Below are 12172 nucleotides of genomic sequence, written 5' to 3'. Positions count from 1 at the left end.
CCCTGTGCTTACCTAAACAAGCACCTAGTCCGCTGAGCTATACCGCCGGCCATTATACACTAGGTAGTATTCTGGACATTTGGTATATACAGTAGTAAATAAATGGATAGAAATCTTGTGGAGCTTGTAGACTAGCCAAGGAAGATGAATAATAAAGAACATGCAGTATGTAGGTTTTAAAATATAGTAAAAGACGATAGTGCTTTAGGGAGAAAAAGTAGACTAAAATGAAGAGGCCACTGTGCCTGGAGTAAAGTACAGGAGCAAAGGGCAGAGCAATGATAGTACTGGATGATCAGCAGAGCCTGGGGTGCCACGGCCAGGACTTTGCCTTGGAGTCTGTGAAGAAGAGGGCCACAGAAGGCTTCTGAGCAGAGGAATGAAACCATCTGATTTAGGATAAAAAATTATCCTGGCTGCTATGTGGAAAATAGTGATTGGCTATCTAGAAGAAAAGAAAAGAATCTTATAGGTACACATACATGTATACATACAGGTATATAAATATATGATTTTTCCTGGATATACTTGGGAAGTAGAGCCAAAAAGATTAACTTTTGGTAGCTTAGATGTGCAGTGTGAAAAAGTTACATCAAGGACAATTCCTAGGCTTTTGTCCTGTGCAACTGAAAAGAAGGAAAAATACATTAATGGAGAAAAGGAAGGGTGCACTAAGGTTACTTGGAATTCATTTGATCCAAATATTTTTACCTGTGCTTCTTACCCAATTGTTCTCATTATAGCCACATAGGACACCTTTACCAATTACACTTGCCCAAGAATCACAGAGATTTTTTTCTTTCTGAGTTCTGGAGTGGGATCCAAACATATGTATTCAATGTACATGTTAGGCAAAAAACCAGTGATGCAAAATAGTATTTGGGGCTTTGAGTTTAAATTGGACTTTATAACAAAACAAGTGAAAAGACTTCCAGATAATGCTCCAGAGAACCACACACTGCAGTATGTCTTCACTTCAGAGAGTATTCCAAATAAACTGTATGTAGCTCTCTAAACAGTTCAAGCAGAAGCCTTCAAAAGTGTTATATAACATAGAATGAAGCCATGAGGTCCCGGCTAATCTCCTTCATTAAGAAATTGGTAATGCTCATGGCTGGTTATTGGACATTTCTGTCTAGAGTAAATTTAAGTTATTTTAATGCTAGCAGCACGTAGGCTGTCTGCACATCAGCTCAATCGCCATCCCACCAACAGTGACCAGAGACAAATCTGTAGTGTAAACAGGAAGGTAACATGAGTATGTCCAGGATTTGGTGGGATGTTTGTAAAGTGGCATGATGTTGTTTCTAACTTAGGCACATGCATAAATATTAAGCTTTGGTGAAGGTTACTGATTCCAATTTCCAGATTTAAAAACTGAGACTTCAAGAAGTCAATCAAGTTTTCTTTCTCCTGCTGGACTAACAGTTTGGTCATGTGACTGTGCTCAGTGCTGTGAACCAAAGGACAGTTTTGCTGGTTCTCAGGGCTGTCAGCACTTCTTTGTCACAATTGGTTCCACCAAGGGTTGGAATCCCTCAGTGAAAGGAAAGGTTGCATAATGAAGCAACATTCAATGGGGACTCTATTCAGTCTGACTCCCAACCGGATCGTTCTTTTATCCTGGATCATTTTCTCAAACTATTTATTTCTGTGCGGTGGTGGTGGGAACATTGACGACAAAATGGCACCTTCTTACCCTGCTCCCTGTGTGTCTGACTCACACCTGCTGGCAGGAAGGAACCGCTCGGCTTCTTCATTCCCTGGGGAGCTGGAGGTGGATTTTAACTCACCTTTACCCTCCCAGGCATCGTCATGAAGACTGTCAGCGTAGTTCTGATTTTAAAACGACAGAAAAAAAGAGACAGAAACAAAGAAACTCCACAAACCTTTATTACTCAGCAGGTCACTAGACGCAGAGAGGCTCAGCTTTCCAGGCTTGCGTGGAGGCACCAGTGCTGGCAATTGAAAGGCCGCCTTTTGACTTGTAAAACAGCAACTAAATTGACCACAGAGACTCTTTTGCAGAGCAACCCGTTTGTGAAGCTGGAGCTTTCTGTGTTCTAACTTTACTCTGAAAATATTCCTTTCACCAGGTTATTTATCTGGGGAACAATTAGAAAATGGAAATCAAACCTTCGTCTGACCTAAAAAAATAATGCTCACGTCCAATGAGAGTGGAGGACAAGCTGAAGTCAGGTGCCTGTGGGCTGTGGCTGGCAGTTGCTGCCTTGTTTTCTCATTAATGACAATAGACCACTACTCGTTTTTCATTTTCATTTGCTCCCTGTCTGAGACTCTCCAGAATACAGCTCTTTGCAAGTCAGGTGTCCCAGGAGTAAGGGTTGTGTCACTATTACAAAGAGCAAAGGAGTCTAGTTTTCTGTTGATTGAACCCCTGACCTTGTCTTCCTTGTCCTCGTGCTCAGTGACACTGAGATGGAGACCGTTTGGCACAGAGGTGCTACCTGTGAAATTTGTTTGGATTTAGCAGATCTTAGAAAAGAACTTTCTTTGGAGGTAGGACCCACGTCATTAGCTGTACTGGAATATTTGCACATACATGAATGAAGTGGCTAGTGTTGGTTCATTTCTGCTTCCCTCCTAAGTTGCTTTAAAATATTGAGAAAGAAGACACAATGAAAAATAGATTGCTCTGATTAATACTGTATTTATAGTTCAGTCTATCAAGGTCATTTCCCTGGATGCCAGCTTTTCTTCTGAAGACAGAAATACTGTGTCAGGGGCTGGGAAAATAGCTCAGTGATCTAAGCGCCTGTCTGGCAAGCACAAGGATCTGGGTTCCATCCCTGACACTGCATGTCACACTGGCCCCAGAACCTGGGTGTGCCATGAAACTGGACATGGTGGTGCACATCTATAATCCCAGTTCGGGGGAGGCTGAGACAGGAGGATCACTACAAGTCCAAACTGCATAATGAGACTCTGTTCTAAATAAATAAGTCAAGGATTTTTTTAATTAAAAAATATTTTAAAAAAGTGTGGTAGGAGTGGGGTGCCCTTTTATTTATTTGCATATATGTTTATCATTGGTGCAATTTGGTTCTCTATATGTATAGTCCAGCTTTGCCCCCTACTTTGATTCCTTTCTTAAGTCACCTCAGTTCTCTTTCGGCTGTGTCCTCAAAAACAAACCCACCTGTTAATTTCTTTTTTAATTTTATTTTTACAGTGCTAGAGATTACAACTAGGGCCTCACCCAAACTAGGCAAGTTCTAGGCAACATCCCCAGCCCTGTGTCAAACAATTTATTCTGCTTCCATCTTGCCCCTGACCAAACAAACTAAGGACCTGCAAGCACCATTTCATTGTGGAAATTTGACTTTTAAATCATACAAGCTTGTGACACCTGAGCTAAGGCTGACTTCCATGACTCTGCAAAGGGAGGACTGGCAGAACCTAGCCCTCTGCTGGGCACAAGGAGGGCATGACAGGTGTTTGTGACAGTGGAAGGATGAGTAATCTGGTAGTCTTAAATTACTGGAAAGCCAGTTAAAACAGTTACCTTCGTGTTCACAGGCTTTTACCAGTCACATGTAAATAAAGGAGACATTACCTCAGACTCAGTCATGATGCCTTCAGGAACTTTGAGTTGTCCTCTTTGATTCAGGACATTGTCTTCAAGGAGGATAATTCTTTGAGTACTCGAGTAGACACAGAATGACCTCATTTTCAGTGATGAAGTTAGCAGGGAATTTTTTCCCCTACTCTGCAATGTTAGGAATTGAACCCAGAGCTTCATACATGCCCTAAAAGTGGAGACAAGCTGCACCACTATACACAAGGTACAACCCTCCTACTATAGGCTAATGTAATTTTTGTGTAAAGTGTTTACTATAATATATTTAATAATCACTTGTGGGTTAGTGTTAAGAATTTTGATGTCATGGTTAGATGGAAACAATCATTCATTTAATAAGCATTAAGAATGTAACTATATGGAGATTAATGATACTGTACCTGCCTTTAAAAGTAGTAGTAGTAAAATAAATTGGACACTTCTGTTCCAAGCAGCATTCTACTCTAAATGTTTTACTTAGCTTTTCTCATTTAATCCTCACAGTATGCCTCTGAGATAGCTAATGTGATGATTTCTGTTTTGCAGGTAAGAAAACTAAGGTACAAGATAGCAAACTATTTAAGCTACCAAACTAGGACGTCATAGAGCCTGAATCTGAACCCAGGTAATTCAGAGTCTAAATAATTAATTGACTGCACTTAATTAGCATCATGTGCCTTGAGTTCTAAAGAAAAGGTAGATGAACTGTGACTAAAGAAACAGATAGAAGAAGTATAAAATAGACAGAAAGAGTATATAAATATATCCAAGATTTGGAGAAATGTTTAAAAACTGGTATGAAGGATAGTGTCTCCAACTTGTGGGATATGTAGGAAACCAGACAGCATTAAAGAGATATGTGGACCCCAGCTGCCCGTCACCACGGCATACATTTTTAGCCAAACTCCCTCAAGACTCAAAAATTTATCTGGGAAAGCACTTTAATTTCACCCACAATATTTACAAACACATGTGGATAAGAGTTTGAGTATCTGTTATCTGAAATACTTGAGCCAGAAGTGTTTCAGGTTTCAGATTTGCATAGATGTCATGAGATATCTTGGGAATGGAACTCAAGCCTAAACACAATATTTATGTGAATGTATACCTCTGTTGTGCATGCTGAAGGTAACTTAGTAACACATTCTTAATAATTCTAGTTTCATGGTATGGAATTTTCCACTTGTGGTATCATGATCATGCTCAGTAACTTGGATTCTGAGCATTTTTTATTTTTGATTTTTGGATTAGGGTTTGTTTGTTTATTTGAGACAGGGTCTTGCTGTGTGTATAGGCTGGCCTTATACTTACTCTGTAGCCCAGCCTCAAACTCTTGGTGACAGTTTCTGCCTCAGCCTCCCAAGTACTATATTATGGGGGTGTACCACCATGCCTGGTTCAGATTGGAGACATTTCAAGAAAAAATTGGGGAGGTTAGCTTTTTGAAATAATGTCTTGATATATACTCCAGGCCTTGAACTCACTATGTATTCTAGACTGACCTCAAACTCAAAGGAATCCTCTTGGCTTACCTCCCAAGTGCTGGGATTATAGGCATGTGCCACCTACTCACCCGGATTAAGGATACTAAATTTATGTATAGATTGGCAGAAGAAAAAAGTATCGAGAAGAAGTGTTAGCTAGACTTCATCTTTTTTTTTAAAATTTATTTTATTTTATTTATTTATTTAATTTTTTTTTTTTTGTGTGTGTGTGTGGCCAGCTCAGCCCACCTAGGGGCAGGGCTGGCTGGCATGTGGTGCTGGGGGATTGAACAGCTGTCCCTATGCTTTGCTAAACTTGTTCTAAGTAGGTGCTTTAGACCACTGGGCCATCTCACCAGCCCTAGACTTCATCTTATTGAGATTAGTGGCAGTTTTTTATTTTATTTATTTATTTATTTATTTATTTATTTATTTATTTATTTATTTATTTATTTATTTATTTTTGCAGAACCAGGGATTGAACTCAGGCCCTTGCACTTGCCAGGCAAGCATTTATTCTACTGAGCTATCTCCCTGGCCCCTGTGGCAGCTTTTTAACAGAGAATCCAGAATTAGTGCATGAATGTTGGATAGCAGATGGAGGTAGAAGAGGCAAAAGAGCTTGGTGAAAGATGGCCAGGTCATGAGAAGCCATGCATGTCATATGAAGAATTGTGAGCCAGGTATAGAGGTGCATGCTTATAATCCCAGCACTCAGAAAGCTGAGGCAGGAGGATCATTGCAAGTTCAAGGCCTGGCTCAAAACCAGCCTGAACTGCATCGTGAGATGCTGTCTCAAAAAGACAAAAGACAAAAACAAACAAAAAATTAGGGCTTTATTCTAAAGGTTTTTCAGTTTAGAAAGGTAACTGTGGTGGTAAGGTGAAGAATAAATTAGAGAAAAACAAGACTGGAGTAGGATTAGACAAGAGACAGATGGGATAATCCCGGTTAAAGTAAATGGGCTGTTGTTGTGTGGAAATGGAAATAAGTTTATGGGATCCAGAGATACTTAAGAGGTATAATTATCAGATTTGGTTGGCATTGGGCCACATATGAGAGACAAGATTTTAGGAATGATACTCACTTTTCTGGCCTAGCTAACTAGCTCTATAGGAACCCAGGAGAAAGAGCAGCTTGAGTGGGCAAAACAAGCGAATTTGGAAAAGTTGTTTTGAAGTACCTCAAGTACCTATCGATTAGCCAATAGTACCTATAAATTAGCCACATCTCTCCCAGAATATGCAGGAGACAGGTTGATATGATGTTGCTAGTCCAGAATTGTAGATTTGTGTTCTTGCTTCGGCAGCACATACACTAAAATCAGAATTGTAGATTTGGAAGTCCTAGGCAAATGGCCATGACTAGGTGGAGCCCATCTAGGCATAGGTTGAGAAATGATGAGGCTGCATACAGAACCCCAAGGAAAGAGGATGAGCACTGGAAAAAGACTTGTTATGGTTTATATGTAGACTACTCCCTCAGGGCTTCATACACTTGTAGATGGGGCTCTCGGATTGTGATTGAATTACGGGGGTGATATAGCTGACTTGCTTTTAAAAGGTAGACTCTGGTTGGAAGAGGCTGTCCACTGAGGCAGTGCCTAGGAAGGGTATATCTCCCTTCCTGGCTTCCCCCTCTGCTTCTAGGCCATCACAACACGAGCAGCTTTCTTTTGCTGTTTCCCTTTCCCAAGCCATTTCTGTCTTACAGCCAACTGACTGTGAACTATAACCACAAGCCAAAATATGCCTCTCCCTTAAAATGTGGGTACCAGGTGTTGTGTCCCAGTGATGAGAAGGTCCAAGGTAGGGCCCCACAAGGAAGAAAGCACAGCCAGAGAACTAGAAGAAGAATGCAGCCAAGCAGAGAGAGCATTTCAAGAGATAGTGAACTGCAGTGAAACACTGAGAGTAAAGGAAAGAGTGGAATGAGCAGTGGAATTTCCAGATTGCATTAAGGAGCTTACTGGTGCTGTTGGTGGTGGCAGGTTGACAGCAGTGTTGATGGCATAATCTGAGAAGTGGTGAGGAGTGAGTGGGAGGTAAAAAGTAGAGAGGCCAAGTGTAGACAATTCCTGAAGACTGAGAAGGGAACAGACAGAAAGGACAGGGACCAGGGGAGCTTTTGTTTGTTGGTTTTTTTCTTTTTATTTGTTAAGCAAAGAGTTGAGTATTTTTTTATATGAATGAAAGGGCTTAATAGGAGGGAGAAATGTGGGAAGGGAATAGGGAAAAATTAACAGAGCAAAAATCCAGAGGAAGGGGGAGGGCTGGTGATCCAAAGGCCGGGTGGGCTCTGCAGCAGAGAAGCAGAAAGCTTCCATTGTCTGGTGTGAGGCCAGGCTTTGGGACGTGCTGGGAAATCAAGGTGGTTCTCCTAGGGTGGCTGGTACTTTCTCTGTCCGTGGGTGTTGAGTCATTTGCTGAGAGTGAAGGGGGAGTGACATGTGTGGGTGAGAGGGATGGATATTTGAAGATTTACAGAGCTGAGAATGTGTGAGAGAGCTGCTTTGGAGAATGGAAGGCAACATGTTACAGGGTCCCAGCTGGGTCTGGAGTCAAGTCAGAGAACCTTTCCAGCTGAGACTCACACTTTCAGCCAAGTCCACAGCTTTGCAGGAGACTTAGGAGCTTGCCTGCAAAAGTCCTTTATCCTACTCCACAAATAGGTTTGAAACATGTGTGGACATGTCAGCCACTTGACTGGATATAGCATAAACGTTTCTTGGAATTGATATTAATGATTTGCTATAAACACTGTTTATAAACAGATCTCATTTTTTCATTGTGTTCTAATATCATAATATTAGTGTTACTGGTATAAGGAGTCAGAATTGCTAAAAAGAAGCAAAAGTTCTGGTGTTACTCAGACTTGGAGGTTCAGTCATGGTTGGTCTACCCATCAGCTATGTGATGTAAGGGAACATGATCTCTTTTCTGTAAAATGGGAATGATAGGAGCCCTTGCTTCATAGAGCTGTTAAAGAAGTTAGTGCCTTTGGTGTGATTTTTAAAATATAGACAGATTTTCTTTGAGGCAGAATCTTGTTATGTTGTCTAGGCTAGCCTTGAACTTTGGCTAAAGCAGTCCTCCTGCCTCAGCCTTCCCAATAGCCCAGCCTTTGTATATTAGCTTTGGAGTTGTTAACCAATCCCTTCCCCAACATTCTCCTTATAATCTATTCCATGAAAAGAAAACTGGTGAAGAAAAGAAATAAAATGGAGTAGATCAGGGAAGTGCAGAAACTAAGCAAAAAAGAAAAGAATCCCAAAGAATCTTCCTACTTTGGGACCCCTAAATCCATTCAGAGGATTATTCTAGGAAATGTATCTAAAGCCAGTAGCAAATGAAGGTTTGTCTCCATGGTGTAGAAAAGATTCTCTCCTTCCTGGAGGAGGGACAAAGAGAGAGAGAGAGAGAGAGAGAGAGAGAGAGAGAGAGAGAGACAGAGAAGAGAGACAGAGTGTTTAGGGAGTAGAGTGGTATCACAGGACGGAAGTCCAGATTAAACAGAATTAAGCCCATAGTAATAAAGAACAATGCAGCAAGGGACACTGCGTGTTATCTGCTGTTCTGTGACAATTTACTCCACAATTTAGCAGTCAAAGAAAAAAAATCTATTGTTTCACTTTCTGTGGGAGGTCAAGAGTCTCAGAGTGGCTTAACTGAATGGTTTGCCACTGGCCAGACTGAAGTCATCATCAGGCTTGAGTAGAACTGGAGGACCTGCTTCGAAGCGGACAGTCAGTGGCTATTAGCACGAAGTCTCTGTTTCTTACTACACAGGCCTCTCCAGAGGGACACCCAAGCCAGAGTCTCTGGCTTCTGCCAAAACGAATGTTCTGAGAGGAAGAGAAGAGAGGAAAGGAGGGAAGAAATGGGAAAAGAGGGCAGGGGCAGGGAGTGCTGGGAAGGGGAATGGAGGCCAAAATTTGAACCCTTTAACTGAGTCCTAAATCACTGATTTCAATCTCCATTTTACTTATGTGTATGTTACATTTCTTTTGTATAAAGCCCAGCACTGGTAAATGTTCAATAAGTGCTGGTTATTACTCATTTTGTCTTTGGAGGAAAAGGTACTTTTTTAGACCCAAGAAGTTAAAAGAAAGATATAAGCCTGGTGTGGTAGCATACACCTATGATCCCAGCTCTTAGGAAGCTGAGGCTGAGGCAGGAGGATCATGGGAGTTCGAGACTGTCCTGACTAAAAGTGAGCTCAAGTCCTGTTTGGACTGCATAACAAGACCCTGTCTCAAAAAGACCAAACAAAAAACAAGAGAGAAAAAGATGCAGTCATTTTGAAAGGTAAACATTATGTTTCTATTAGTCCTTTTTGTGACATTGATTAACAATTGATTAACTGTATAAAAAGGCACATTTACAAATAGCCATTGTGATCTTCATACCTACTAAGTTGCTCAGTAGTGGGCCTAGATTGGTTATGATTACCATGTATTTTTTCCTGTTTATAACATCTTAAAACCCATAGTTTCAAACATTGGCATCTTATCTAGATTTATTATTTATTTTATTTTATTTTTTATTTTTTGGTGGAACTGGGTATTGAACTCAGGCCCTTGTGCTTGCCAGGGAAGCGCTTATGCTACTGAGCCATCTCCCTGGCCCCCCTGTCAAGATTTACAAAGCTGCCAATTCTTCTCTTACCTCAGCTGTCACACACACCACTGCTTTCGAGGTGACTAAAGAATATGGATTCTACTAAGGTTTTGTTTTGTGTGTGTGTGTGTGTGTGTGTGTGTGTGTACTGGAGATCAAACTTAGGACCTTGTACTTGCTAGGCAGGCACTTATGCCACTGAGGTATCTCCCAGCCCAGATTCTGCTAGTTTATTTATTTATTTATTTATTTTTTAAATTTTATTTATTTATTTATTCATTGTGTGTGTGTGTGTGTGTGTGTGTGGCCAGCTCAGCCCACCAGGGGGCGGGGCTGGCTGGCATGTGGTGCTGGGGGATTGAACCGCGGTCCCTGTGCTTTGCCAAGCTTGTTCCAAGTAGGTGCTTTAGACCACTGAGCCATCTCTCCAGCCCCAGATTCTGCTAGTTTAAAAGTTTTGTCACCACACCCAATCGGAGCTGTGTGACGTTGAGTAAGTTCCTTAATGTTGCTGAGCTGCTGTTTCTTCTTTTATAAATGGGGCTGTTCAGAAGGTTAAATGAGACAAGAAAATAGAGCATTTAGCCCAAGTACTTATAACCTGGGAGTTAAGTGTCTTTTTCTTGATCCTTTAGCTAATAGGGCTTAATTCCACTAGCCATTTTAGGTCCAAATACTTAATTTTCATCATGCTAGCCTATGGCACTTAGTTTTTTGTTGTTGTTATTTGCTTGTTTGTTTGTTTTGAGACAGGGTCTCACTATGCAATTCAGGCTGTCCTTGAGCTCATTTTGTAACCAAGGCTGGCCTCAAAGTCACAGTGATTCTCCTGCCTCAGCCTCCCAAGTGCTGGAATTACAGGCATGCGCCACCAGGCCCAGCCGGGCACTTGGTTTTTAATAAGTGATATTTATTATGTATTTATCCTTCTGTTGCTGGACATTGAGCCCAGGACCTTGCACATAGCAGGTGAGTGTTATTTCATGCAACTATAGCCCAACTAACTAAGTGTTGTCTTGTTTTTTGCTTTTTGTGTTTATTTTTTATGTGGTCTTGGGGATCAAACCCAGGGCCTTGCACATACTGAGCTTACACTTTACTACTGAGCTATCACCCCAGCCCTATCAAATGATACTTTAATGCACAAGTATACTTTAATGTACCTAGAAATGTCACTGTTTCTTCTGTATCTGGTAATCGCTGAGTCTATCTCCCTTGATATATTTCCTGAGGGTAGGAGCTATTTCTCATTCATTTTCATGTTTTTGTTCCCTCTAGTTCTTAGAAAAGAGATTGGTGCACAAAAGTATTAAATGTGAATTTGCTGACCAAAATTAAAATTAGAGTATTTGGAAAGAATTAAACTAAAATACTATAGAAAATCCTTGCAAGAGAAGATGAGAAAAATGGGTCTGGAGAGAGAGGAAATTCATATTTCCAGAAAAAAAGTCATGTATACTGTATAAATTTTCACATTACATATCATTCAATAAATATCCTCCATGAACATTTTACAATTAAATTAATAACATTTTGAATATTTAAAGAGATAACAGTGACAATTAGACAAAGATTCATCTTTTTAAAATATATAATATTTTATTTCATGAGCACAAGTGATATGAACACCTAGTACTACAAAAATTATATGTTTAATCATATTAATGACTTAATTGGCTTGCCAGAGTAAATGTTTCAGTTCTATTTTTGCTTGAAGAGGGAATTATTAGAGAGAAGGACTTACTTTGAGGGAAGTCAGTTTATATTCTCCATTCAACTATTGGGTAAAATATGACAGAACAATTGGATCCTTCATAGTATGAGTGAGACAATGAAACCAAGACAATTTGACTTTCCCTGCCTTAGTAACACTTGAATGATAAAATGTCAGCCTTGGGTCAAATCAAAATCCAACCATCTGATGCCTCTGTTCCCACATCTGTGTCATGTGGTGTCCAGGGTTGCTGCTTCCTGTTGGGTGTGTGGTGCCGTGACTTGCTTCATCGCTCTGTTCAGTAGTGCTGTCTTGCATTCAACAGGATATATCCTGTCAAAGGAATGAACAGACAGCTCTTGTAGTCTCTTGAGGAGAGGGAGACAGGTTCGCTGTACCAAAGGGCCCCTTGAGTCCCTTTTAGTGTTACAAAGATATGTGTCATGGCTTCTTCAAAAGGCAAGTCAGAGGGCCAGCAAGATAGTTCAGTGGACTAAGAGCCTGCTTAGGCAAGTGCAGGGACCAGGGTTGATTCCCAGTCCTATATGCCCCGTCTTGCCCCTGGGCATGCTGAGCTGACCACTGAGATTGGGAGTGGTGGCGTACAAATGTAATTCCAGTGCTGGGGAAGCTGAAAACAGGAGGATCACTATGCATCTGAGCTGCATAGTGAGACCCTGTAACAGATACGTCGACAAAGAAGAAGAAGAAGAAGAAGAAGAAGAAGAAGAAGAAGAAGAAGAAGAAGAAGAAGAAGAAGAAGAAGAAGAAGAAG

The sequence above is a fragment of the Octodon degus genome, unplaced genomic scaffold (genome assembly GCF_000260255.1).
Source record: "Octodon degus isolate 3935 unplaced genomic scaffold, OctDeg1.0 scaffold00176, whole genome shotgun sequence".
NCBI lineage: Eukaryota > Metazoa > Chordata > Mammalia > Rodentia > Octodontidae > Octodon > Octodon degus.
This window is presented reverse-complemented; position numbering follows the sequence as displayed.